Source organism: Balaenoptera physalus (assembly GCF_965194825.1).
Source record: "Balaenoptera physalus genome assembly, chromosome: 20".
NCBI classification, from domain to species: domain Eukaryota; kingdom Metazoa; phylum Chordata; class Mammalia; order Artiodactyla; family Balaenopteridae; genus Balaenoptera; species Balaenoptera physalus.
In genome coordinates this window covers 9,147,882-9,175,433 of record NC_138901.1, presented here as the reverse complement: position 1 = coordinate 9,175,433, position 27,552 = coordinate 9,147,882, and the positions used below count along the sequence as shown (strand labels likewise).

The following is a 27,552-nucleotide window of genomic DNA, read 5'->3' as shown; positions in this document are numbered from 1 at the left end:
CTCACAAGACCCTGAAGTGGGCATCCTCACCTCCACCTCTCACCTCGTAGATGAGATTGAGGTTCAAAGAGGTGCAGCTGGTAGAGGAGGGGGGGCCCAGCTCTGATTCTGGGGGCGGGTTCTACGGTGGACTCTCCCACGCCAAATCTGGGGGTCCCGGCGTAGAGTTGGGTGGGGTCTGCCACGCACAGCAGGCTGCCTGTCCTGGAGACTCACCCAAGGAGAATTTCCTGACCTTGAGGGGCATAATGCAGAGAGCGGGCTCTCAGGACCCCGTGGAGAGCCCCAGAGGAGAGCAGACCCCCTCCTGGGAAGCCCTCTGGGGTGAGGTCAGCTCTCTGTTCCTCTCTGGACATGTCAGCCATCTCATGGCTCGGGATGCAGAGCCCAGAGCAGGGCCGGGGCTGGACCCTCTCCGGTCAGTGCTGTGGCTGGCGCCGTGAGGTCTCACCCTCCGGGGGCTCAGTTCCAGTTGCCGCTGACACGGCTGGAAACGCCATCCACCCCTGGAGCACCTGGTCTGAGGAAGGACCTTGTCTCGCCAGTCCTTTTGCTGTGTCCTGTTTCTTATGTCCTGATGATCTAAAGGCAGCACTAGTGTCTGAACTGTTCTAAGATGCTGGATGGAAATAAGCCAGCCAGACTAACTCCCCAAAACCTCCGTGTTCAGAGAAACGAAGGCCTGGAAGGTTCTGTGGCTGAACACTAGAAAAACAGCTTACATCACCTGCCTGAAGAAATGGTCAGGAAATCCCCTTGTTCCTGGGTGAGGAGAGCCAGCGCTGTGAGTGAAGGCAGTGAGCGCGTACAACCCTGGGCCCCCTCAGCAGTCAGTGGGCAGGGCCTGCTGTCCTGGACCAGGCCGGGGAGGAGGTTAGGAGGGACGGGGCTGGCTGGTGAAGGCAGGGGGAGGAGTGGAGTTACGAGAGGGTGTGGGGACTGTATTTGGGATGAGGAGGCATCGATGACCTGTGTGATCTCTCCGGCAAGTGCCTGTGTACCTCCTGTGCGCCAGGTGCTAAGATGGGAGCCAGTGGGGAACATGGAGAGGAAGAAGAGGATGGAGAGGAAGGAGGGGATGGAGAGGACGGAGAGGATGGAGAGGAAGGAGGGGATGGAGAGGAAGGAGGGGATGGAGAAGAAGGAGAGGAAGGAGGGGATGGAGAGGGTGGAGAGGAAGGAGGGGTTGGAGAGGAAGGAGAGGACAGAGAGGAAGGAGAGGATGGAGAGGACGGAGAGGATGGAGGGGACGGAGAGGACGGAGAGGAAGGAGGGGTTGGAGAGGATGGAGAGGACAGAGAGGACTGCTGCTCCTACGTCCTTGGCTTCCTGAGGGTCGCTGGGCAGTGCTGGCTTTCACGGTGGGTGTCTTTCTGCTCTGCTCTCCCTCCTTCCTTTTCTCCCCAGGACCCTCACACACGCACACTCACATGTGCTCACACACATGGGCATTTGCATATGCACACTCGTGCACGTTTGCACACATACCTGCACACTTGAACACAACTGCATTTGGACGCACATGTACATGAAACACACACGTGCAGGCACACACATTTGCATGCATAGGTATTTGCATACAAATACACACCCACCCACGTGCGCACACACCCATGCACACACGTACACTTGTACACACCCTTGCATCCGTCTCTGCAGTCTCCCTTCTCTCCCCGGGAGCCTCACCTGCCTCCCCTCCATTGGAAGGGTAGGGGCCTGGCCTGGTCGCCCATCTGTCTGCCTCCTGTCTGTCTGTCTCCCAGTGCAGGGGGGCCTCCTGAGGACCGGCTGCCAGCACCGCCGCCGAGCGGAAGTCTCCGAGTGGCAGAGGCTGAGAGGAAACCGCACTCTCGCTCAGGGCGCCCGCAGCTCCTGCCCGCTGGGGGAGGAAGGGCAGCCGAGGCCGGGGAGTGGCCTGAGAGGCGGGGGTGAGATGGCCCCGGGGAGGGGAGGGAGGGTGTGAAGCTGTTTCTCCCAGTCCCTGTTCAGTGTCAAGGACGAAGCCAGGCCACAGTGCTGCAGGCGACGAGAACCCCGCGTTCCCCCAGGCTGGGCCTGACTGGCAAAGTGAGTCCCAGGCGCTCTGGCCCCCACCCCACCTCCCGCCTCCTGGTCTCATCCTCCGGGTCTTTACACAGCCTGCGGTGGGCAAAGGGCCCTGAGGGAAGTCTCGCCCTGCCTCTTCCAGGGAGCGCCCTCAGCCCGGGCACGGGCCCTCAGGTACCAGCGCCCCCTAGAGTTGCGTGGTGCGGGGTGACCCCTGTCCCGCGCCCAGCTCTGCCTCAGTCACGGTGGAGGAGGTCTGGGGCTCCGGGGACAGGGCCCCCTGGGAGTTTGGGCTTCCTGGGTCTGGCTGTGGGGGGAACACCCAGCCTCCATCCTCCTGCCCTGCCCCTGGGGGGTGGGAGGTACCCGCCTGGCGTGGAGAAGAAGGCTCATTCAGGGCCTGGCTGGGTGATTCAGAGAGAGGATGCAATTGCCGCTCCCAGTTTATGGGCAAGAAATCGGGGTCATGGTCCTGATCACACAGCTAACAAGTGGGAAGCTGATTCGATTTGATGTGAACCGGGCAGGCTGGTTCTTTTTTTTTTGAATTTATTTATTTTATTTGTTTTTATTTTTGGCTGTGTCTTTGTTGCTGTGCGCGGACATTCTCTAGTTGCGGCGAGCGCGGGCTACTCTTCGTTGCGGTGCGCGGGCTTCTCATTGCGGTGGCTTCTCTTGTTGCAGAGCACGGGCTCTAGGCACATGGGCTTCAGTAGTTGTGGCACGCGGGCTCAGTAGTTGTGGCTTGCGGGCTCTAGAGCACAGGCTCAGTAGTTGTGGCTCACGGGCTTAGTTGCTCCGCGGCATGTGGGATCTTCCCGGACCAGGGTTCGAACCCGTGTCCCCTGCATTGGCAGGCGGATTCTTAACCACTGCGCCACCAGGGAAGCCCCGAGGCTGGTTCTTGAGTCCATGCTCTAACCACAGAGCCATCCAGCTTCTCTTGAGCCCTGAACCTCATGGCTTGCCTGTGACACACCCTCTGTCGTTTCCAGGCAAATAAGCTCTAGCAGCCTCCTCACCCTGGGGGCACTTTGGCCCAGAGCCCTGCCTTGCATGGTGGGCAGCCGGCGCCCCCCCGCGCCCCCAAGGATGGGGGCCTGTGGTGAGTCTTCTCCAGCCGGCTCCTTCTTAGACATGGGTCCTGGTGTTATCGTGTGGGTAAAGGAGGGTGGCACGACGGTCATTCCAGGGGGGTGCCCAGCTGGTGTCCTGGGTGAGCCCATGGCAGGTGCCCAACTGCCTCTTCTGCAGGGCAGTGGGGCACAGGGCCAGGTGCCAGGTGGAAGGGAAGGGGCAGTGGTGGCCTGCATCCCTGGAATGACCTGGTCCGTTTGGCGCCCTGAACCCGCCCTGCTGGGACGCCATGCCTGAGTCTAGGCACCCATCCGCCACCTTCCAGCTGTCCCCTGATAGCAGGCTCTTGCCCCGGGTGGAGAAGGACGATGCCTTATGGAGACCGACTCTCCAGACCCGGCACGGCTGCAGCAGGTGCCATCAGGGACCCAGCAGCAGACCTGACCCTGGTCCCCCACGGTCCTGACCTCACCTGTTGCCATGAGGCCGGACACCTACCATGACCCATCTCCTGCCCCTGTTCTCAGGAGGGAGAAGGGAAGCCCGTCTCCCAGCCAGGGGGCAGCGAGGCAGGACCTCTGGCAGGTTAGCATGTCACCGCACATCTGACACAGCCTCGCTGAGCCTCATTTTCTCTCCTTTTCATGCTAACTTTACTATTAAAGAGCATTTTTAAAAAGAAGACAAGAAAGGGAGAGAGAAAAGGGTAGAAGGGAGAGGGGAATGCCTGGAAATCCTTTTCCGTTCCTACCGCCGCTCGGGGTCCGATGTGAAGAGCAGGAAATTGAGGATATATGGCGGGGCAAGATTTCAGCCTGGGGGCGAGTCCGGGACGGGAAGGAGAGGTGCTGGGCGATGGGTCTGGCTGGAAATCTGCCCGCAGCCCAGCCCCATGTCCAGCCCTCGCGGGCGCCCAACAACGATTGAATGAATAAAAGAAAAAAAATCAGCAGATGGAGGCTAGACTCTTCTCAGGGATCCCTTCCACACCTCTTTCTCCGAGGGATTCTGAGGCTGAGAAAGGCTCAGGGTTCTGCGTTCCTAAGTGAGCATCCGTGGTGAGGAGCCCAGATCGCCGTCCCCTCCAGACCCTGTCGGATTTGAGTCCACTGATTTTTCTAAATCAGTTTGGCGGGGCTCAGGCCCCAGAAATGCCTTCAGAGCCCCAGGCAGGGACTCAGGTCACTTATTCTGGAGGGAAACCCTGGCTCTGCCTCTCTTTCCTTCTCTCTCTCTGTCTCCAAGTCTCTCTCTCATGCGCAGGTGCACACACACACACACACACACGTACTTTCTCCATATCAGCATGTATATCACACTTACTCCATCTCTCTTCTGGCTCGGTGACACAAGTTGAGCTGAATTAGAGAGCTGTAGGGTGAAGATTGTGAAGGCACGGGTGCCATGGAAACTACTCGGAGAGCCCTGCAAGCTGCCACCATCGGCCACCGTTTGGACCCTCTCCCTAATGTGCCGAGTGATGTTTATTGACTTCCCCCTTTGTGTGTCTCACCCCCTCTCTTCCACTCTCACCCTGGCTCCTCGGAATCAGCTCGGGAAGCTGGCTGCAGGTCAGGAGAGTAAAGGTGCTAATGATTTTCAAAAACTTAATGGTGTTTTCAGCCTCATCCCCTGGTGCTCACACCTCCACCCCAGGAGGCAGCTACAGATTCGGAGGCAGAAAATGGGATTATGATACATGGAGAGGATGCCAGCCCCTCTGGCAGGTGCTGTGGAAATGGCTGCTGTTGGTGGTGGCAGGAGGAATCCTCAATGTACCTGCAAATCCAGACATCCTCACAGGGGCCCAAGGCTGGGTGGGCTCTCAGAAGACAAGCGGAGTCACACTGGGGACTTTCTCCAGGTTGGTGGCGAGATTCAAAGCATCTTGGGCAACCTTGATCTTCCTGAGCTTCTTTTATGTAAACGTGTTGTGTAAACTGAAGCAGATTGTGAGCTCCTGGCTGGACCTCAACCTCCTCCTCCCTTTGAACCATCATTATCATCATCATCATCATCATCACCATCACCATCATCTCTTACATTGGCTTTTGCCCTGATAGTTTGTTTTTTTTTTTAATTTTATTTATTTATTTATTTATTTATGGCAGTGTTGGGTCTTCGTTTCTGTGCGAGGGCTTTCTCTAGTTGCGGCAAGTGGGGGCCACTCTTCATCGCGGTGCGCGGGCCTCTCACTATCGCGGCCTCTCTTTTTGCGGAGCACAGGCTCCAGACGCGCAGGCTCAGCAATTGTGGCTCACGGGCCCAGTCGCTCGGCGGCAAGTGGGATCTTCCCAGACCAGGGCTCGAACCCGTGTCCCCTGCATTGGCAGGCAGATTCTCAACCACTGCGCCACCAGGGAAGCCCGCCCTGATAGTTTAAAATCCTTCATTTTATTTCTTTCCAGCAATGGCCTTGAAAAGTTGGCAGGCCAAGTGTCATTAGGCCCACTTTACAAGGTGGGAATCTGAGACCCAAGGGTTTCAGTGGCGGGGCTGGGACTGGGACCCAGGCCCCCTGTCCCCTCTCAAGGCTCTTTGTGCAGGGCGGCTGGATCACATAGGTCGGCACCTCTGGCTGGGCCCTTGGCTGAGGCTGTGGGCAAGCTGTCTTGGGTGCTCATGGCCTGAGGCTCGGTGAGGAAGGAGGGTTTTAAGTAGTGAGGGACAATAGGCAGGTCCCATCCTCTCCTCCTTCTATGCTCAGATTCCTCAGTCAACGAGCTTCTAAGCAGCATCTCTCCTCCCTGCGCACGTGCAGGTGCACACACACACGTGCACCTCTTCGTGCTTTTATCCCTCTTGGTTAGGGGGTCCATCCCCACCATGCCATTAAATGTGTTCTGGAAAAGTCTCTGATGATATTTTTTTAAAAATCTCTTGAATCTATGAGTTGACTGGGCTCAGCTGGGAGGCTCTTCCGGCTGGGGCTGTAGTCATGCATAAACTTGACTAGACCAGAGCCCCCAAGATATCTCACGCACGTGACTGGCATTTGATGCTGACCCTGGGCTGGTTGCTCGGCTGGGGCTGTTGATGGCAAGGCTATGCGTGTCCCAGGCTGGGCTTCTCACAGCCTGGCGACCTGGTTCTGCAAGGGAGTGCCCCAAGAGAGGTGATTTCAAGAAAGAGGAAGTGAAAGCTGTCAGTCTTCTTAAAGACTAGACCCAGAACTGACACAGCAGCTATGGGAGGTCCGATGACATCTTAAGTACCAAATCCAGTGGACCACTGAGGCCTCATCTAAATGCACGCCTCTGGCCACAGGACTTGGCTGCCCTACCTTCACCCTTGACCGCCGAGGCATTCCTCTCTCCTGGTCCTCCTCCTCCTCTCCATTTCCTTCCAGGATCCTCTGATGATTTCTCTTCCCCAGGGTCCTTCTTCCTTGTTTCACCCTCGACCCTTTTCTCTCTCCACCCTCCACGTTGTCCTGGAGATCTCATCCAGCCCCGTGATGCTGATGCCTCATTTGGACCTCGAACCTCCAGCCCACACCTGAGAGCTGGCCCTGGGTCTCCAACCCTCTCCCACGCATTCCTGCCCACAGGCAGAATTAAGAATTCCAAAGTGCATCTGCATCATCCCAGCCAGAGAGGAAGGCGTCATCTTTCCCCCCAGACTCGTCTCTCCCCACGTGGTCTCCAACTCAGGGAGCGGCACCACTTCACCCACCCCCCACCAGCCTTCCGACCCCAACCAGGGCTCCCACAGCGTTCCTGGATGATGGAACAGGCGCTGCTTGATAATCAGAAAAGAAAAACAGCCAGAAGTCATTTTAAAAAATAAAAGGAAGGAACGTCCATGTCTCGAGGATTTTTGTTTCTTTAGAGGGAAAGCAGATAGATGGTTTTTTAAACCGGAAATCTGGGAGCAGCCCCAGCTTAATCGGAAAACCTCATTCAAACAGGCTGGAGAGGCCTCAGGAATGGCAAAGAGCTCCTCCCCGCTCAGAGGAATTTCCTGGAAACCTTAATGGCTGCTCTTCCCAACCACAGGCTGGTCTTTCTGGCAGAATTAGCGCAATCGTGTGGTCAGGGTGGCCAGGCTGGAGCCAGCCTGGATGCTTCTGTAGCCTGGGCTCCCTCAGGACCGACAAGTGGGGGCCGGGGGCCGGGGGAGCGTGTGGCGCCCAGGAGCTGAGGGTCACGTAGGGAACTGCTGTTGCGGTCAGGACCTGCCAGCGGGCAGCCCTCTGGCCTGAGCAAGGAATAGGGCCCGGACCCCTCAGCAGTTCCCTGCGTCCCCAGAAGCAGAGGGGCAGGGGGAAGTGCAGGGGGAGAGAAAGGGCTGGTGATTGCTGAGTGCTGGCTCTATGTGGAGCGGTTCCCTGTTCCACTTTTCCTAAGGGACGGTTGGTTACCATCTCCATTTTTCTTAAGAGGAAACTGGCTCAGGGAGGTTAAGAACGTGCCCATGATGTCCCAGAGGAAGTGCTGGGATCCCACCAGGTCTGTCTGGTGCCAGCCCAGCCCTAGGTGCTGCTTGTCTGGTGCTGAGGGTCCAGCCCTCTGATGGGGAGAGGCAGGGCGACCCGGGCCTCTGAGGGTGGGCCCAGCAGCACAGGGTCCAGGATGGGGCTCAACAATGTCAGCACAGGGATGTCCTGAACCAGCGTGGCTGGGCTGAGCTGGGTCTCCCCATAACATGGTGCCTCCCCTCCTCCCGACCTGTTCTCAGACAACGGGCCAGTACAGAACACGCCTCCGCTACTAAGGCCAGGGGCGGGTGAGGAAAGGAGGGGATGGGCTCCGGAGCCATCCATAGTGATGGGGACGGGCAGAGAGGCGGTTGCCTCCTCCTCAGCGGGGCTGGGAGGGTTTTGGAGGCCGGTTGGGTCTTTCTGGGTACTCTGCTGGCGCTTTAGGGGTGGAATTACCTATTCTGGGTATCTCATAGAAATGCAGCCTTTGGAGGGCACAGCCTCATGAACCGTAGGTCAGGGGCTTCTTGGGATGTCAGAACAATCAGGTATGACGGAGTCACTTATGATTTTTCCCTATTGGTGTAGTTATTTTATTTAAGAATGTCTACTTACAAGGTAGAAGCAAAAATCACACACAATTGGGAGCAAAATTTGCAGAAATACATGAGTAATTAAAATTGTGTGTGTGTGTGTGTGTGTCTCTAAAAGATAAAGTCCCTTTAAAATACCGTGACCACAATCCGTGGTCACACCAGGCAGGCCTTTAATGCTGCAATTCCACTGTTTAGTTACAGATGGCTGTGACTTCCTGTTTGACCCACGAGGGGTGGAAGGTTGTAGAAACAGCCATTTAGAGCAACACCTCCTTGCGTACTTAGCATGTGCCAGGACCTGGATGAAATCCTTTCCTTGTGTTAATTCCTTTGAACCTCCCAACACAACTACTACATAGGCACTGATATTGTACCCGTTTTAAGGATGGGGAAACTGAGGCACAGAGAAGTTAAGTTACATCTCTAGAGTAGCACAGCGTGGTATTCCTGGCTGGCACAGAGCAAGTGAGGGTGGGGCAGCAGGAGAGAAACGGGTCCAGGTTGGCCTCTCTATTCCAGGCATTCCAGGTGGATTTCCTGGGATGACCATGAAGCCCTGGGAGGCGTCCAGCAAGGAGTTCACTTGTCGCCGGGTTTAATAAAACTTATGCCAGATATTTTTATGTTCTTTTCTTAAAGAGTCCCTGCATATGTCTAAGCTTCAAGTGCCCCAAATCCTGGATCTTCCCTTTCCAAACTCAGCTGTTTTAGAATAAGCAGCCTAACCCTCCTTGGGCAAGGGTCTGATAAGCAGGCCAGGGGGCCTCTTCATTTCCGCTTCACCGAGGGGGCTCCTGAGCCCACTGGCCTAAGACGCAGGCCTGATGTCGTCCTGGCTTCTGAGCTGGCGAGAGGTGGTGCTGAGGCCTCCTCACGTGCAGGCAGGCAACGGGGTCTTGCTCTCGGTGTTCCTTATTTTATACCTCATGGTGGCCCCAGTCCCATGAGATGCCACCGGGGCTTATTTTCTCCATGCTTCTTCTAGATGTGGAAAATCACTCATTCATTTATTCAACAAAGGTGTGCCAGTGCCCACCAAGTTCCTGGCGTGCAGCCAAGCAGGAGGGACAGGGCAGTGAGCAAGGGACTTGCACTCGCACCTTCAGGAGCTCTCCCTCTATGGGGGAATTCAGCAGCGTGGGAAGTACATGAAGAGAAAGGAGGTACAGGATCCTGGGTGTGGTGGCCCTGTGCAATGGCTCCCGACACTGTGGGGCGTTGCCGGCCTGGTCTGTGCACCTTGCATGTGTTGGCGGGGAGAGCAGCAGCTCGGTACAGAAGTGGCGTTTCTTTTTTTTAAAATGTATTTATTTTATTTTTGGCTGCGTTGGGTCTTCGTTGCTGTGCGCGGGCTTTCTCTAGTTGCGGCGAGCAGGGGCTACTCTTCGTTGCAGTGCGCGGGCTTCTCATTGTGGTGGCTTCTCTTGTTGCGGAGCACTGGCTCTAGGCGCGCGGGCTTCAGTAGTTGCGGCACACGGGCTCAGTAGTTGTGGCACGCGGGCTTCAGTAGTTGTGGCATGTGGGCTCAGTAGTTGTGGCTCGCAGGCTCTAGAGCGCAGGCTCAGTAGTTGTGGCACACGGGCTTAGTTGTTTCGTGGCATGGGGGATCTTCCTGGACCAGGGCTCAAACCTGTGTCCCCGGCATTGGCAGGTGGACTCCTAACCACCGCGCCACCAAGGAAGCCCTAGAAGTGGCGTTTCTTTAATTCCCGGTGATCATAAATGAGGCCCCGAGTCTATTTCTGCAGTTGCATATCCATCACTACTTTCCAAAGAAAAGCTCCGTCTGCCCTTTTAGGTCTCAGCACCTGTGCTGGGAAAAAGATGAGGGCCTTGGTCCCTTGGCCCCAGCACGACCCCTTCCCACCTGGCTCTGGCCAGCACCCTTGGCCCCTTCTCCTCTCCCCTAGCTCAGCCCTGGCTTATTAAAGCAACTTGCCTTTTACGATCTGGTTCCCTCAAGAATATCTGCCCTAACCTGCTTCGTAAAGGGTCTGTAGCTTTTCCCAGTCCCTCTAATCATTTAATCATCTGCCTGGTGTTTGAATAGGGAAGAGCTAGACCCATTTCCCAGGAGGCCCTTTACCCCTTGGCGATTGCCGGCAAACAGGACGTTAGTGGAGGAGACATCCTTCAGAGAGCCAGTTGGCAACACAGAAGTGCCAAGTGGTGTTTACATCAAGGGATGGAGGGGATGGCAGCCTGGGCGGGGACTGTGCCTCTTTTCTCACCGAGGTCTTCTAGACCCACCAGGTCACATGACCAGGTGGCAGCCATATATCCCAGAGTGATGCCCTGCAGGGTGGGTGGGGGCGATGGTTACTGAGCCCAGGAGCCAAGAAGACTTCTGGGTCTCTGATGATGTGCTGTAAACTCCCACTACTGTTAGACTGGCTTGTCTTTAAGCAGCCAAGGCTTTTAATTAATTAAGCATTTATTCAACTGTTCTTGGTGCAGGAGGGCATACAGAGTGAGCAAGATACTGTCTTCCTGGAGCCCTTTAAGCTGATGGGGAGGCACCCTGGAGGTGGAGATGGGACAGCGGGGTTCTGCAGGTGGAGAGGAGTTGGCGGGGGAGGAAACCAGTATTGATGGTGGAGCAGTGTGTTTAAAGCTCGAGGCCAAGCCAATATTCATAATAATTATAAATGGAGTATAACCTTAAAAAAAAGACTCAAGGCCAAAGGAGCTGCCCTGCATGGAGACTGGGAGAGGGCAGGGTAGGCAGAGCCAAGTGGCTGGCAGGGTGATGGACGTGAGCAGGGGCCCTGTGTTATTAAATGAATGAGGGGTTTCAGAGGGGTGGGGTGGTCTCTGAAGGCTTGGGGGCTGGCTGCCGGGGTCAAGGGGCACAGAGACCTTGAAGGGGACCCCGGTTTCTGGTTTTAGCAGTGTGGAGGGGCCATTCCTGGAGGAAAGGGCTGCTTGAGGGGGAGGCAACCAGCTGATTCTGAGAAAACGTGCTTCTCCAGTTGAGCATCTTTTCAGGGGATGTCCTTTAAAACAGCCTGGAATGAAATGGGCACAGCCTTTGACATATCCGGCAACATATCTGGAGACAGGGTTCCCACAAGGTGGTGGGTGTGGGGAGGAGCGAGCCGGGGGGGGCTGGTCTCCTCTGCATTGTTTGATGCCCTTTGTTTCTGGCTCAGAGCTCCTGGGCTTCAGTTGCAGGAGCAGAACCAGCACGCAGGGCACTTCCCTGGGCATCCTCTTTCCCCCTCCCCTCTGCCCCTCCACTATCGCCCTCTCTTTCATCCACTTGCAAAATGATGAAGGCTTGGGGCAGTCTGAGCCAGGACTGCCAAATCAGGTACAGACTCTCAGAGACCAGATGTTTTGAAGTCTGTTTAACAAATAAATCTCTTTGAAGAAGAAAGATGCATATTAAACAAAGACTCAGCTCTGAATTCCGAGCACTTGCCACAGTTATCAATCTCTCCAGGTACAAATGCTCGGCTTAGAGCAGGCATCCTCGGCATGGCATCTTTCCACCAGGTTTGTGGACACATAATTCATTAGATTTAATTAGCTAATCATACACTTACTGCCCAGATGCTAGATCAGGTCCTCTGTGAAGTTCTGCCTGGTTGTTGGATGGAGAGGGATTTATAACGGCGAGGGACCTGATTGCAGAAACAAGATGCCATGTGAATGGATGACCTTGCCCCCACTAGCACGGTTCCCGGGACCCCAGCCACGTCTGCAGCCGTCCGCACTGCTAGACGCAGCCAGCATAGAGGAAAATATTTCAATGGGGGATCAGACTATGTGGGTTCTTGGCCTGCTCTGCTCCCTGCCACCTCTGTGACTTGCGCTAGCTTCTCTCTGCCTGCTTCTTCTCATAAGTCACCTGGGACACTGCTGAATTGTGTGCCCCCAAACCCATATGTTGAAGTCCTTACACCCTGCACCTCAGAATGTGATAGGGCCTTTAAAGAGATGATTAAGTTAAATGAAGCCTTTCAGGTTGGCCCTAGTCCCATCTGACTGGTTTCCTTACGAGAAGAGGAAATTTGGGCTCACAAAGAGACACCAGGCATTCGCACGCACAGACCAAAGACCGTGTGAGGGCACAGGGAGAGGTGGCCATCCCCAAGCCAAGGAGAGAGGCCTTGGGAGAGACCAAACTTGCCAGCATCTTGATCTTGAACTTCCAGCCTCCAGGACAGTGAGAAAATAAATATCTGTTGCTTAAGCCCCCAGTTTGTGATACTTTAATATGGCTGCCTGAGCTGACTGATACAGACCCCATCACCTTTCTGTCTACAGCCCAGGGTCATTGTAAGGACCCAATGAGAGACTTCCAGTGACAGTACCGTGACGATTAGTAGGCAATATGTCATTCTCTTCCTTTCTTTTTTATTCCATTAAGGAGAAAATCTCATTTGGCAAAGATACGTCTTTACCGCCTTGCTAACACTTGGAAATCTCCCTTTAAAAAAAATGGAGGTAAACCTCGCATAACCTAAAATTAACCGTGAACTGTTTTGAAGTGTGTACTTCTGTGGCATTTATTACATTCACAATGTTGTGCAATAATCACCTCTGTCTGGTTCTGAGACATTTCATCACCCTCAAAAGGAAAGTCCGCCCCCATTAAGCAATGACTCCCCATTTCCCTTCTCCCCACCTACCCCCCATCCCCACCTCCCATCCCTGGCAACCACTCATTTGCTTTCTGTCTCTATGTAGTTATATATTCTGGATATTTCATAGCAATGTAATATTACTATACGTGACCTTTTCTATGGGGCTTCTTTCACCTAGCATAATGTTTCAAGGTCCATCCCTGTTGTAGCCTGTGTCAGAGCTTCATTCCTTTTTCTGGCTGAGAATATTCCATTGTATGGGTCGACTGTGTTTTGTTTGTCCATCATCCACTGCTGGACAGAGGGCTGTTTCCACCCTTTGGCTCTTGTGAGTAGCGTTGCTGTGAACATTTGTGTACAAGTATTTATTTGGATATCTCTTTTCAAAATTATTTTGTGTATATATCTAAGGGTGGAATTCTTGGGCCATATATAATTCTACATTTACACTTTCTAAGAATGGAAATCTCCCTTTTTCATCAAACCAGAGCAGGCTTCGGGATCCAAACCTCCAGTAGGCAAGAACACTCAGCTAGACTACGGTGACATTGATTTTGAATGGTACTCATGCTTAAAGGATCAGAAAATCCAATACTGGGTTTTGATCTGTAGTAGCAACAGAAACTTTCTTTTACAGTAAGTGTTACTTTAAAAGAAGACTAAAAACCATTAAGTAAACAGAGGACCATATTGGAAGGTAGACCCCACATTGTATTTTTGTCTGTTTTGTTCCCTCTCTGCCTTCAATCACTACATGGTGCTTGGCACATCTTAGGTCCGCAATAAAAATTTGTTGAATGAATGAGTAAACTGTACAGAATCCACTTATGTGCACTGTTGTACATAACAGTCGGGTAGGGTATAGACCTGGCAAATGTCCTGAAAGTGGAGGGCAAATGCCTGTGACACTTGGTACAGAAGCCACCAGACAGACCCGAGGCTGAGGTCCACCCTCACCACTAGCTCATGCTGACTTTGGATAATTTCTTATCTTCTCTAAGCCTCAGTTTCCTCATCTGAAAAATGGGGCTACTGGGAGAATAAAACCTGCTGATGCACAGAACACAAGTTAGCGACTGCCATTACTAGGATCCGCTGCTGCGGGGAGGACCCCAGGGGTGGGATAAACGCAGGAGGAACTGGGAAGACTCCACGATGCAGCCTCAGCGGGGAGGCTGGGAACCCAGGAGGCTGCAGAGGGTCAGGGCCAGCCCGAGGCTGGCGTGGGTGTGGCTGTGTGCTCAGTACAGCACATGGGAAGTGACATAATAACAACAGCATCTTGTATTTGTTCAGTGCTGGATGGTTTACAAAAGCGCTTTCATGTCCCATTTTCTCACTCGATCTGCCTGTAGCCTGACAGGCTGGCAGAGCTGAAGCCGTGATTCCCATTTTATGGAGGAGAAAACCCAAGATGGAGGGAGGTGATTGGGCGTGCCCGAGTTCACACAGCAGGTCAAAGCTAGGGCAGGATGAGTGAATTGGGAACCATCTTGGCCTCGTAGACCCAAATCAAACACCCCATCGCTTCTCTCGTGGTTTTCAAAACTGCCTGCCCGGTGGCCTCGCCCAGGCCCGGCCTGGGAATCTGTGTTTCAGGTGCCACGCAGCACTTCACGCTGCCTCATTCTGCAGAGTGCGCGCTCCGGGTTCTGAAGCATCTGCAAGGTAGACGCATCATCCTGACCTTGAGCAGACAGAACTATCCTCCCCAAGTTGGGAACTAATTAGGGGAAGCGTGGAGGTGCGTGGTCTCCCACCAGGGCCTGGAGGCTGCAGTCAGCTGCAGATGGCTGTACGACCCCTGCGTGAAGAAGGACCCTCTTCATTCGTCATCACCTGCAGCCACCTCCCTCCCTTCTGCTTGGGACACTGCTTCCGGACAAAGCTTGTTCCTCCGGTGTCACCATGTCAGCGAGCTGGTCCCCAGCTTCCCATCCTACAGACGTTGAACTCTCTGAACTCCCTGTGGTTTGGGCTGAGTTAAAGGGGTAGAGATAACAGGGCACAGCTGGGGACCTAGGCCTGCAACCGCGGGGAGGAAAAAGCCCCGTCTCAAGCCCGGCGCTGCTGAAGTGGTCTTATGGAGGTGGCACCATGAGCTGGTGTCCCTCCCGTGTTGGCGCATCAGAGCTGTATCGACGTTCATTGGCCTAAAGCCCCCTGGAGAGCAGCAATTTTCAGAGTGACGTGAAATTTATCACTTTCCATCGCTCGCAGTCTTTCCCCAACAATTTTCTCTCCAAAGATTGTTCCTGCCTCGTCTTGCTGTTTATTTAAATGGTTATTTATTTATTTTTCCTGCGGCTCATCTGAGTACTTCTTTTTTTTTTTAATTTTTAATTTAATTTATTTATTTTACTTTTGGCTGTGTTGGGTCTTTGTTGTTGCGCGCGGGCTTTCTCTAGTTGCAGCGAGCAGGGGCTACTCTTCGTTGCGGTGCGCGAGCTTCTCATTGAGGTGGCTTCTCTTGTTGCGGAGCACGGGCTCTAGGCGCGTGGGCTTCAGTAGTCGCGGCACGCAGGCTCAGTAGCTGTGGCTCGCGGGCTCTAGAGCGCAGGCTCAGTAGTTGTGACGCGTGGGCTTAGTTGCTCTGCGGCATGTGGGATCTCCCTGGACCAGGGCTCAAACCTGTGTCCACTGCATTGGCAGGTGGATTCTTAACCACTGTGCCACCAGGGAAGTCCCTCTGAGTATTTCTTGATAACGTCACCAGATCTGCTTAAGAACACTCTTAAGGAGAGCCCCGCCCACCTCTAGACACACACACACGCACATGCACACACATACACCCATGACCCGGGCCCCAGACCCCACTTCCACAGGCCCACTGGGGTTCAGGCCATTACCTAATACATCCCATTATCTGATGTGATTACATTACAGCCTGGTCCCCTTTTCTGTCCCCTCTGGCCGGCCTCATCTCGGCTCTGGAGGTGTCCCTGAATTCAGTTTTGGGCGGCACACAGCTGCCGACAGCCCCCAAGAGCCAGCCGCTTTCTCAGGCTGCTCTGCTGAGAGCACCTCTTGGCTTTGCTGCTTCCACAGGGTGAGGACGGGGAGGCTGGCGGTGAGCACAGACGGTCCTCCTACGTGTCAACGCTAAGACCCCCCCTGTGTGCCTCGGGACCTCCCGAACTCAAGGGCTGGGGCTCTAGGAGGTGCCGGGGCCAGGGGAAGCCAGGACACTGGGGAGCGGGAAGGGGAGTGAGATGCACTGGGACCTGCCTTCTGTTCCGTGGGTGGGGCCTCCAGGAGCTTGAATGGAACCCAGCAGCAGTGTTGGCAGAAGGGACCGACCCTCACCCACCCAGGGGCATGGCAGCCACGGGGACACACAGCCACACTTGGCTTCTGTGGTTTCCCACACAGACCTAGTGCAAGCTGGGCCGCCAACTAGCTTGGAGACCTTGGGCAAATCCTCCCCGATCTGGGCCTCAGTTTACTCACCTGGGAAATGAAGCGGGGGGATCTCCACCCCTGCTCCCACCTCCCAGGAGCTCCAGAGAGCGTGGGTCTTGTTATTACCCTGCAGGTTGAAGCTGCTTTCTGTTTAGGGTCTATTGGTGCTGCCCTGGAAACTAAGCCAAGGTCACGTTTGCAACTGGAGTCCTGGTGGATACACTGTCCAGGGCCTCACAGTGTGCTGGTCCCCGGGTCCGCACTGCTTTAAGATGTAGGCTTTCTTATTATTCAAGGATGGAGAGCCCAACAGATTAGGAGCTGACTGCCACCAAAAAGAGAGTTGTTACTCACAGTTCCCAGGAGGAAGGGGCACTCTGCGCCACGCAGGGCCACACAGGGAAGCACCAAGGTTGGTCAGGAGGCAGGGGAGTGGAAAAATGTGGGCAAGAGCGTGTATTGTGCTTTCCGTGGGAAGGAACAGGTGAGGCCTGGTGAGCAGGCTTAGGATTGGCTACTCTGAATAACTGCAGAGGGCCCTGGGCACAGGTGCTGTCCCGAGGTGTCAGGCACCTGGTACTAGGGTGATTAGGGCAGGTGGATGGTGGCCCTGAGTGTGAGAGCCCCATAGAGGAGGGGGATGTGGGCTCTGGGCTTGTTGGTTTGTACATGAAAGACGGGCTCCCTGGAAATTATCTCCAGGAATTAGCCCGCCCTGGGAGGGGCAGGCCCTCCAGGGTCAGCAAGGCCCCGGATACCAGAGCATCAAGAATATAGAAAATAAGAAACTATAGTTAATACAGGAACATAACAAAACATGTGCTGCATGTAAATTTGTTATTATTATTTAATTAATAAACTTTTTAAAAGAGCAGTTTTAGGTTTACAGAAAAATTGAGCTGCAAGTAAAGAGACCTCTCATGGACCTCCTACTCCCAGCACACAGACAGACATACAGACAGACAGACACAGTTTCCTGTATTATTGGCATCTTACGTTAGTGTGGTACGCTTGTTATAACTGAACCAATATTGAGACAGCATTATTAACTAGAGTCCAGTGTTTACATTAAGGTTCACTGGCTGTTGTACATTCTACAGGTTTTGACAAACAGATGGTATTTGTGTGACAAATGTACCCACCCTTACAGTATCATACAGAATAGTTTCACTGCCCTAAAAATTATCTGTGTTTTGTCTATTCATCCCTCCCTCCCTGCTAACCCCTGGTGACCACTGACCTTTTTACTGTCTCCATAGTGTTGCCTTTTCCAGAATATCATATATTTGGAATCAGTCTGTAGCCTTTTCAGACTGGCTTCTTTCACTTAGCAACATGCATTTAAGTTTCTTCCATGTATTTTCATGACTTGATCGGTCATTTCTTTTAATCTCTTAATAATATTCCATTGTCTGGATGGACCACAGATTAAATATGATGTTTATCCATTACTGTTGCTTTTTTTTTTTTTGGCTGTGTTGCCCGGCACGTGGAATCTTAGCTCCCTGACCAGGGATCAAACCTGTGCCCCCTGCAGTGGAAGCACAGTCTTAACCACTGGACCGCCAGCGAAGCCCCTACTATTGCTTTTTAAAGAAAGACAATGGGCTTCGTTGTAAGGCCTGGGCTCACAGAAGTTCACAGACAGCCTGGGAGGGGGCCCAATGGGCCAATGGTCACGGCGCTCAGCCCAAGGACAGGTGATGGAGACAGAGTGGACTTGTGGGCTTGCGCAATCTGGGCTATTGTTTCCATTCTCCTCGTGCAGACAGCTGGCTGTCCCTGGCTCTTCTCAGAAAGGCCTTTCAGGTGGAGGTGACACCCTCCTCCATCGAGAGGCCTGCGGGCTGTAAAGTCCAAAGCTGATGGGGCAAGACGGTTCCCAAGTGGGCCAGCTGGCTTCAAGTCTGGACACCGTCTCCTTACCTGATAATTAGGAAACAGCTCTGAGAGGCTAAACATCCCTAAGGAAAGTGCTGTGGGCCGGGAGGGTCCCCCAGGCCTCCCCAGGGCCCTCCCCAGGGACCCAGCCTCCCTGGCATCCGGGGCCCGGCCTGCGGAGCTTCCTGGTCTGTACGGCGGGCTCTGTGGGCTCGTAGCCCTGTAGCTGGCTGCCTGCTTTGGCCCTCCTCGGAATCCCCTTTTTTTCCAGACTTAAATGAGGTCCACCCAGCACCTGGGACTTAGTTTGCTGCTCTTATGGGGGCTCCTGACTGATATGACTCCCAGACATGGTGTCTGCCCTTCCCTTTTTCCTCAGCCAAGGAGGGCCTCCCGCCCAGACTTGTGTGTGCGTGTGTGTGTGTGTGTGTGTGTGTGTGTGTGTGTGTGTGTGTGTGTGTGTGTATGCAGAGGCCGGTGGTGCTTGTGGACAGCTTCTCCTCCCCTGAGCCATGGATCTGGGACCCAGAGATTATTCGGGAATCCACGCTGCCGGCAGAGGCCATAGGGAGGGGGTGCCCAGTCCCGGGAAGGCCCTGGTTTTCTCCCATGCCCAGCTGCTGCGGGCAGGAGGCGGCTCCACCCACCTGCGGCTTCTGATAGGCCCGGCTCCTGGAGTCTCAAAACTGCTCGGGGCAACGAGAAGGTCACAATGGAAAAGTGACAATGAGTCAGTGGAAAAGACTGCCGTTTCATCTTCTCACCCATGACACTCAGATACACCCTAGAGTCACCCCGAACACAGGCCCCAGCCCGGTTTGTGTTGGATCCCTCGGAGGTGACAGCAACTCTTGGAGGACACAGAACGGCATCTGGCAGGAGGCTGCCCTGCCAGGCAAGCGGGCGGGCGGCACTGTGTACACACTCTAATGCCAGGACTGAGGTTAGTCGTGGAGCCTGTCCTTCCAAACCTGGCTCGCAGTCCTCCTCTTCCAGGAAGGCAGCCCTGATTCCACGCAAACCTGAGCGCTCCTTTAACCAACCCCTCAGCTGGTAAGATGGGGCTCCACCTGTTTCTCTAATGTTCTTTATAAGTGCTTCCATCACCCCTGCCCAGGTGCTCACTTGGCTGACCTTCTCCTGGAGGAAGGACAGTGAGGAGAGAATCGATGCTGCTGGCACCTGCCTCAAGCCCCCGGTGTGCGCAGGACAGGGTGCCGGGGCAGCACCCACGCCGTCGCTTCACTTGACAGGCAGGATGGGTACACCCGCCCTGGCCTCCCCCAAGGGCCTATTGCAGGGCTCAAATAAGAGTACAACCCTGAAACAGCTTCTGGCTAATGAGCCTTCTGTTTTCTCACTGGTCCAAGGAAGAGAAGTGAGGGAGTTGGTGCCCTAGATGCCTCTGACCTGCCTATCTCCCCAACTCAGAGCTGCGGCCACGCATCCTGAGCTTCCCCTGCAGGGCTTGGAACCACAGAAGGTCCAGGGATGTGGAGAGGGGGAGGGATCCACGCAGTTATTTTTATCTGCTGACGGTCGTCTGAGGCTGCGCAGGCTCCCAGACTGCCGAGAGGCTGCCTGCTGAGCAGAGAGGAGCTTCCCCCACCCCGGGATGCCCAAGGCCTCTGGGGAGCGAAGGCAACGCCAGAGCTCCCTGGGGCCCTGCTCGGGCCGGGAGAAGCAGGCCTGCCCAACACCCTAGGTGCTTGGCCCAGGACCCCGGGCTCCAGGCTGAGGGTGGAGGTGGCTGGTGGCTTTCAGGGCTGCTCAGCAAGGTTGTCAGCTCTCCCAGCGCCCTGTCCCCCCATGCCCTCTCCCGTCCCCGGCTCGGTTTAATGTCTTCTCCAGCAGAGCAGCTTCTCTTCCTGCAGGTGGAGAAGAGAGATGAGCTTTTGACCACAGAATGAAGACAGCAGGAAATGTGTGAGCAGCTCTCAGGAGGCCTCAGGAGGGAGGAGGGGGCCTTTACTATTTTCTGAGGGCTCATTTTACCCTCCGTGTCCCCAGGACATGAAGCAGTTCCGTTATAAACTAGTCCGGTGGAGAAGATCAAAGGCTGGAACTCAGAACCCTGAGAATCTTCTGCCACTGCTTTGCTGTATGTCTCGGGGCAAGTGGCTTACCCTCTCTGGGCTCAGTAGTAAATGGAGAAAGAGGGACTAGAGGTCTGGCAAGCGTTTCCTTTCCTCTTCCCAGGGAGGGGCAGCCCATTCCAGGGGGATGTGGGCAGCCCCAGAAAGACTTACCTCTTTAGCTTCAGTGCATGCCGTGAGGAAGGCATGTCTGAATCTGGGAAACCGCAGGTGGAGGCCACATCCAGCCCAGCGTGGATGTGCAACAGTGCCTGAGGATTTGGAGGAAGAAGATGAGGGGTGGGCCAGGCCAGGGCGGAGGCCTTGAGTCCCCTTAGCCCTACTTCAAGGCAGGCTGAGTGCTGCTTACTGGACGGGGCTAGAAGCTGGCATTGGGCCCAGGTCATCTATTAGGTGCAGTTTGCTGTAAATAGAATGATATTGTTCACTAAATAGTAAGCTGTAAATAAAAACGGCAATAATATCTTCATCACTGATAACTTATCTGTGTTGGGCAGCGTGCTGGTTGCTTTACATGTCCTCCCGTCCTGTCGACCCAGGGAGGTGATAGTGACATTACCATCATTCCATAGACCGAAGACAATGGGGCACAGAGAGGTTAAGTAACTTGCCCCAAGTCACACAGCTAAGAAGTGTCAGAGCAGAATTTGAACCCAGCCCTATCAGAGCCAAAGTCCTGGCTCTTAACCTCTAGAACACACTGTCATTTAACAATAATGGAAAAAGACCTGGAGGGACATGCACTGGACAGCTCTCCTTCAGGACCCTTTTGTGGAGGCTCAGCTGCTAGATCTACCTGGTTGCAGCTGGCTGGTCCCCAAAGAGGCCTCTTGGAGCGTCACAGCCAGAAAAAGGAGAAATCCGCCCTCATAGCACTGGCCGTTCCGTGTGCAGGGTCCGGCCTGGGCCTGGCTGTCAGGCTGGCAGAGCTCTCCTCCAAGGGAGTGGGGAGGGGGCCCTGGGAGACTTGGGTGGGTGGTAGGTGGGGAGCGGTGGCTCTCTGGGCATTTCATTGTTTTAGTGGGAGATCTGGCCAGAGGGGGCCAAGCTCGGGTGATTGTTTATCTTGGTATTTTTCTTCTCTGCAGAGAAAGAAATGATCCAAAGCACGTAGGTCACACACATGCGTGTGCACACAGAACTATGGGTCTCAGTAAGCGGACCTAAGGAAAAACAAGCCTGCTTATTGTATAAATGCCTTAAATACCACCCCCAATGCTGCCACCGCTCACCCCAATCCTTCCCTGACCGTCCAGAGCAAACTGCCCCTTCCACCTCCCCGCCTAGGACGCCTCTGCCAGGGTCTTTGAGTCTCAGTGGCTCACTGGCCAGATTTGAACACCCTCCCACCCTGGCATGTCCCCTACCTGGACAGCCACTACAGGGGTCCCTGGGTCACCTGCACCTGTGGATGTGTCTGTGCTTGTCCATCCACAGACGGGAAGATGCGAGGGTCTTCGTGACCTGGGAGGGCCTCAGGGGCAGTCAGCTGTCTCCTCTGGGCCCAGAGCAGTGGAGGGGCTGGATGTCGCCTTCACTGACCTGCTCCAGGGAATTCTCAGGGGACTGCCTGGCCTCCATGCGTCCTGCGGCTCAGACCCTCAAGACCATCCACCGTCATCTTGAGACCCCCATATCGGCCCGGCCAGCGGAACGCATGGGGACCTGCCAGCGTGGACCCCACCAGCACCCAGCTAGGTGAGGAGTGCGGTGACAGGTGTCCACTTCCCGGCTGGCCTTAGGATGTGGTGTCTGTCCCCTCTGGTACCCAGGAGTCCTGCTTATCTTTGTGACGTTCTTTAAGCTTCCCCCACCTGCCAGGAGCTTCGAAGCCCTTCTCCCAGGCGGGCTGGGAGGCGGCTGTGGCTGAGAGTCTCAGGGGGCTGGAGGTGGGCCCGGAGAAGGCAGGTGGTCTCTGGAGGGGAGGCTGAGCGGACGGCGGTGGGCGGCTCCAGGCCCGCCCTGTGCTGCTCCTCAGACAGTCCACTGCCCCTCCTTCTGGCACAGAAGGCAGCTGAGGGGACCCGGCATGCGTCACCCTGAGGTTCAGAAGGCCTTGGAGCTACCCTCGTCCAGCTTTCTCCCATTCCTTTACAGATGCAGAAACCAAGGCACAGAGACTGTCACATGCTGTACAAGCCACCAGTGGTTAGTGGGCGGGGGGGGGGGGAGGCAACCTGGGTCTGCTCACCCCTGCCCAGCACTATCACCATGGCCCCTACTTCACGCGGACTTTTTAGGTTCAGCCTCAGCTTCTCACCTGGTGAGGTTTTCCGCACAGCCCTCCTGGTCCAGTACTAACGAAGGACATCCATGACATTTCTAGAACAACTGCATCTTTTTATTTTGCCAACAGCCGGACCTGGTCCGAGTCTGCCCGGTGGAGGCGAGAGGGGCTCCCAAGGTGCCCACGTCAAGTAGGACTCACTCCCACCGGGGTTCCCCGGGGATCCAGAGGGGCCCGCCTCTCCCCAACACCCCTGCTGACGGTGGCAGGGTCCCTTCTTTGCCTTCCCTCCCCAAAGGAGTGACAGCCCCAGGCGTGCGGGGACCAGGTCCTGCCCAGGCATCGCTAAAGGGTGGAGAGCCCGCGCTGGGTCAGGCAAACCCGCCCGCGACCCGCTCTGAGGGGACCAGGGGAGAGACAGGGGGGCTGGCTCCCAGGTGCCCCAGTGAGCCCGGACATGAACCCATAAAACTGACCCCTTTGGGCTGGCAGGAAAAACTCGAGGCCCCAAACCCATTCGCTCGCAAGATGGACTGTTTCTAAGAGGCGACGATGAAACTCTGAGTTCCCACCATGGGTTCCCAGCAGATGATGGACAGCCAGGCCTTTGCTTACAAAAAGAATTTCTGACTTTACTCCAAGACCTGCTCCAGGGTTTCCTCTGCAGAAGGACCTGAAACTTCAGTCCTTAAAGGCATTTGATTTTCAAAATCAGACGCCAGTGTGGACATTTCAGAGACAAGTTTTTGTGTAAAACAAGGTTTGCATTGGTCAGCAGAGGTGGATGAGGGGCTAGGGCTCGGAGTGATGGGGCGGGCTCGAGGGACAGGGAGAGAGGGGAGGGAGGGGAGGACCCAGACCCGAGAGTGGTCACCTTGTGGGTACGCACACGTGAGTGTGTGAGTGTGTGGGTGGCTTTCTGTTGTCACACCAAGGTGCGGGTCCCAGGTGGAGGCAGTGTCCAAGGCCACGAAGCTGTGTTCCTTCCAGAAGAACAAAGCACACAGGATCTTGGGATGCAGGAGCCAGAAAACAAATAAATAAAACAAGCATCCCGGGTTATAAATAGATGAAAGCAAGATGAGCTTACAGGCAGCTGCCCACTCCCTCCCCACGTGGGAGCAGCAGCCATGGGGCCAGTTCCACAGCCCCAGACGTTTGCCCTTGGCCTTGGGCTGGGGATGGGAGAGGCCCACCCTCGACCTTCCACCTTCATCCAGGGCCAGAGCCTGGAGTTCCTCTTCAGAGAAAACCCCTTCTTCCAACTGCTGTGTTGTTTCAGCCACCATTCAAGTCCCTCCTTCCTTCCCTGGCCAAGCAGGCCTGGCCTTCTCTGCATGTGCCTTCCACTGCTCAGGGCAGAAGGTGGTTCGCTCCTGGGACGGGGATGAGGTTCCAGGGTTCTTTCTGTCCCCCACCTGCCCCCCAATCCTTATCTCCAAGGCAGTGCTGACCTGTGAGAGTGGACACAGATGCTGGAATTCTGGGCAGCTGTTCATGGTGTTCCATTTCTCTGGAGATGTCATCTGGAGTCTACCTGAAGTATTGTGCGTGGCTTCTTCACCCTCTTGCTTAACCCTTTTCTCTCTTCAGTTCCAGGATGTATCTTGAGAAAATGGTCCATCCATTTATCTATCCACCCATCCACCTACCCACCCATCCACATCCATCTATCCATCCATGCATGCATTCATCCATCCATCTTTCCATCCGTCATCTACCATCCTTCCATCCACTGACCTACCCATCCATCCATCCATCTTTCTACCATCTATCCATCACCCATTGATTGATTACTCTGTTAAGCACTAGTGGTAACCAGTGAACTCTTCACCTGGTTCTCAATCCCACTTCTGCTTGCTCTTTGTTGTGGGACACAGACTTGTACCCAGGTGAAGGCAATTCAGAAAGAGCAGAGCCGTGGTAGGAAAAGTACTGGTTGCTATGGAGCTCACAGCCAGGGCTCTGTGCTGAGAGATGTTTATTTCTCAGCTCCCACATGCAGGTAGGGATGGGTAGCATTAAAGGGGACCATACTACCTGACCACATTGCACCCAGCTCCGATGTGTGTGTGTGGCCAGTGATTCACAGGGTGAGTGTGCCTTAGAAGCAGGGGGAGTATGCACAAATCTGCAGGTTATAATAACAATAGTGATAATAATAATGGTAATGATCTTCATCACTCATCGAGTGCCTACTATGCGCTGGACACCGTGTCAACCCCTGTGCCCGGATCCTTCCACTGAATCCTTGCAACAATACCATTTTACAGAAGAGGAATGGAGATTCAGAGGGATTAAAATTCCCTGGTCTGAGGTCAGAACCTGGGTTGGTCCAGGCACCATCATCCTCATAAGCCGTGTGACCCTGGTGAAGGTTCTTAACCTCCCTGAACCGCATTTTCTTCAGCAAAAAGTAAGGATCTGCCATGGAGTAGATTCGAGTCTGTGAGCTGCATTTTAATGTCAAACTCTTTGAGGATCTTCACATGCTGGTGCTTTTATTTTTAGGATTCATTGGTTGAGAAAACTCACAAGGACAAAAAGCTACTTTGAATTCAGTAGTGGTTTAAAATCAATTTGTATCTGATTATTCGTAACCACATGTATCTGCATCTGAAAAATAACCCTGAGATGGGTGTTATTTATTCCGTCTACCCGTACATGTTACGTGGGTGGATCTTGGTCTCTGCATTAAGACTGCAGCCCCGGGCTTCCCTGGTGGCGCAGTGGTTGAGAATCTGCCTGCCGATGCAGGGCACACGGGTTCGGGCCCTGGTCTGGGAAGATCCCACGTGCTGCGGAGCAACTAGGCCCGTGAGCCACAACTACTGAGCCTGCGCGTCTGGAGCCTGTGCTCCGCAACAAGAGAGGCCGCGACAGTGAGAGGCCCGTGCACCGCGATGAAGAGTGACCCCCGCTCGCCGCAACTAGAGAAAGCCCTCGCACAGAAACGAAGACCCAACACAGCCAAAAATAAATAAATAAAAAAAAAAAAAAAAAAAAAAGACTGCAGCCCCCAGCGATCAGGCCACACACTGGCCCTTGTGAATCTATGTTCCATGTTCAACAAGGCCAACAACTCCTGCTTCCCCATCCCTCTTGGACAGCAGTGACATAAGACAGAAGCAGACAGGACAGTAAGCAGAGAGACCCGATGGGAATTGTTGGCAAGACAGAAACGGGAGGGGTGAAAGTGCCTGCAATGACGCCCCAGGATGGGCTCCTTGGCGTGGCCTGTGCCTGGCCTGCCACGGCTCCCCCGCTCACGGGGGCAGAAGGTCGGCGCAGCAGAGCGCTCAGCAGGGGCCGGATGCCTGGGGCTCGGATGGGGGTCCCCACCATGAGTGCTTTCTGCTCACCAAGGATCATAATTGGTCCAGTTAGACCTGGAGGGGCCCATGCGGAGGTGGGATGGGGAGACGGCTGGGAGGAGCCCACCACTCCTTTTGAGGCGAGAAGGGGCAGAGGACAGAGCCGAGGAGGAACCCAGGGAGACTGGCCGATTCTGCCCGGGGCCTGGCTGGCTTTGGGGGCCTCCCTGGGGTGGGCGCTTCTTCCTGGAGTCCAGCCAGGCTCTCAGAGCGAGGAGTTGTGCCGGTGCAGGGGACCACTCCTCAAATGTCGGGATTCCTTGCGGATCTCAAAGCAGAAAATGCAAAAGCCTGGGAGTTGGGTCAGCCTTTTTACTTTCATTGTTCCTTTCTGAGATTAGATTTGGGTTGACTGCATACGTCAGCATCCCGGCCTCCCCGGGGAATGAGAAGCAGAGCTCTATCCCCGCACGCACCCCCCAGCCTCCCCGACTCCCTCCTTCCCTCTGTGGCCTCCTCCTCCTCCTCCGTCTCCCCTCCCTGCTGGCACCCAGGGCTCAGTCATGATGCAACTGCAGGCAAAGGAGGCTCGGCGGGGACTCAGCTGTCACTCCCTTCTCTGGCCAGCAATGTGGCCACCTGCCCGGGGAGGTAGGCTGGGTGGACCGGGGGACTCAGTCTTCTGAAAGCTGCTCAGGCGCTGGAGTTGGACTTTGCATCTTGCTGTCCTTTTATTAAATGATTTCAGGATCATGTAACATGTTGATAAAGGAAGATTGAAAATACAATTTTGATTTTCCTGGATGCCGTGTTAGCGCCCCGTGCCCTGAGGGAGCTGGCCACCCTCCCTCACTGTCTAGACTGTCCCACCTCCCACCCCTGCAGTGTTTCACAGCTGCTGGTTCCTTTCCTTCATCTCAGTTTGCAAATCGCCCTGAGAGAGTTCGGTATGGTGAGGAGAGGGTGGTCTCTGACCCTAACAGTTGAGGCTCCCTGGAAGAGGTGATGCTTACCATGAAAAGTGAAGGGTGGGTAGGAGCAAGGCGGAGGGACCAGCAGGTGCCCAGCCCTGGAAGGGAGAGAATGTGGCCCGAGGGATGCTGAGGGCCTGGAGGGAGGATGCAGGAGGGATGAACAGGAGCCTGGTCACACGGGGTTGTGAGGACTATGAAGGACCCAGGGTTGCCATGCAGCGGCCCAAAGAGGCTGTGATGGTTGACTGTATGTGTCAACTGGACTGGGTCATGGGGCACCCAGAGAGCTGGTGAAAAGTTATTTCTGGGGGTTTCTGTGAGGGTGTTTCTAGAAGAGATTAGCATGTGAACTGGTGGGCTGGGTAAAGCGAACTGCCTTCCCCAGCTTGGGTGGGCATCACCTACTCCTTCGAGGGCTTGAGTAGAGCAGAAAGGTGGAGGAAGGGAGAGTTCTCTCTGCCTGACTGTTGAGCTGGGATACACGTCTCCTCCTGCCCTCAGGTTGGAACTTACGCCACTGGCTTTTCTAGGGCTCTGGTTTGCAGATGGCAGATGGTGGGACTTCCTGGTGCCCATAACTGTGGGAGCCAATTCCTTATAATAAATCAATCTCCCTCTCATCTCTGTCTCTCTTTCTCTCTCTCCTGTTGTTCTGTCTCTCTGGAGACCCCTGACCCATACAGAGGCCACGTGGGACCCTGCTGTTCAGTGTTCCTGGCAGGTGGGCGTGAGTTCACCTGAACGTTTGCTGTGGTGCAGGACCCAGCCTCGCCAAGGCAGCCCTTCCACGAGAGTCGGCTCAGCTCATCTAGTTACTTGAAGCCTCCTGACATCAAGCTAAAGCCTGTTTCCCCAGTGCCACCCTCCCTCCCTTCCCTGCCCTCCCAGGGTCCTGGGGCCACAGAACTCATCTCATCTTCCCCC

General features: G+C 54.8%; 1 long non-coding RNA gene across 1 annotated transcript; it reads left to right on the top strand.

Moving 5' to 3' along the window:
- The first annotated feature begins 18,727 nt into the window (after positions 1-18,727).
- Positions 18,728-26,442, top strand: LOC309650857. Its single transcript, XR_014257792.1, has 5 exons — positions 18,728-19,943; positions 20,028-20,118; positions 21,551-21,811; positions 22,211-22,261; positions 22,470-26,442. It is a non-coding gene; the product is annotated as an uncharacterized lncRNA (long non-coding RNA).
- Positions 26,443-27,552: the final 1,110 nt, after the last annotated feature.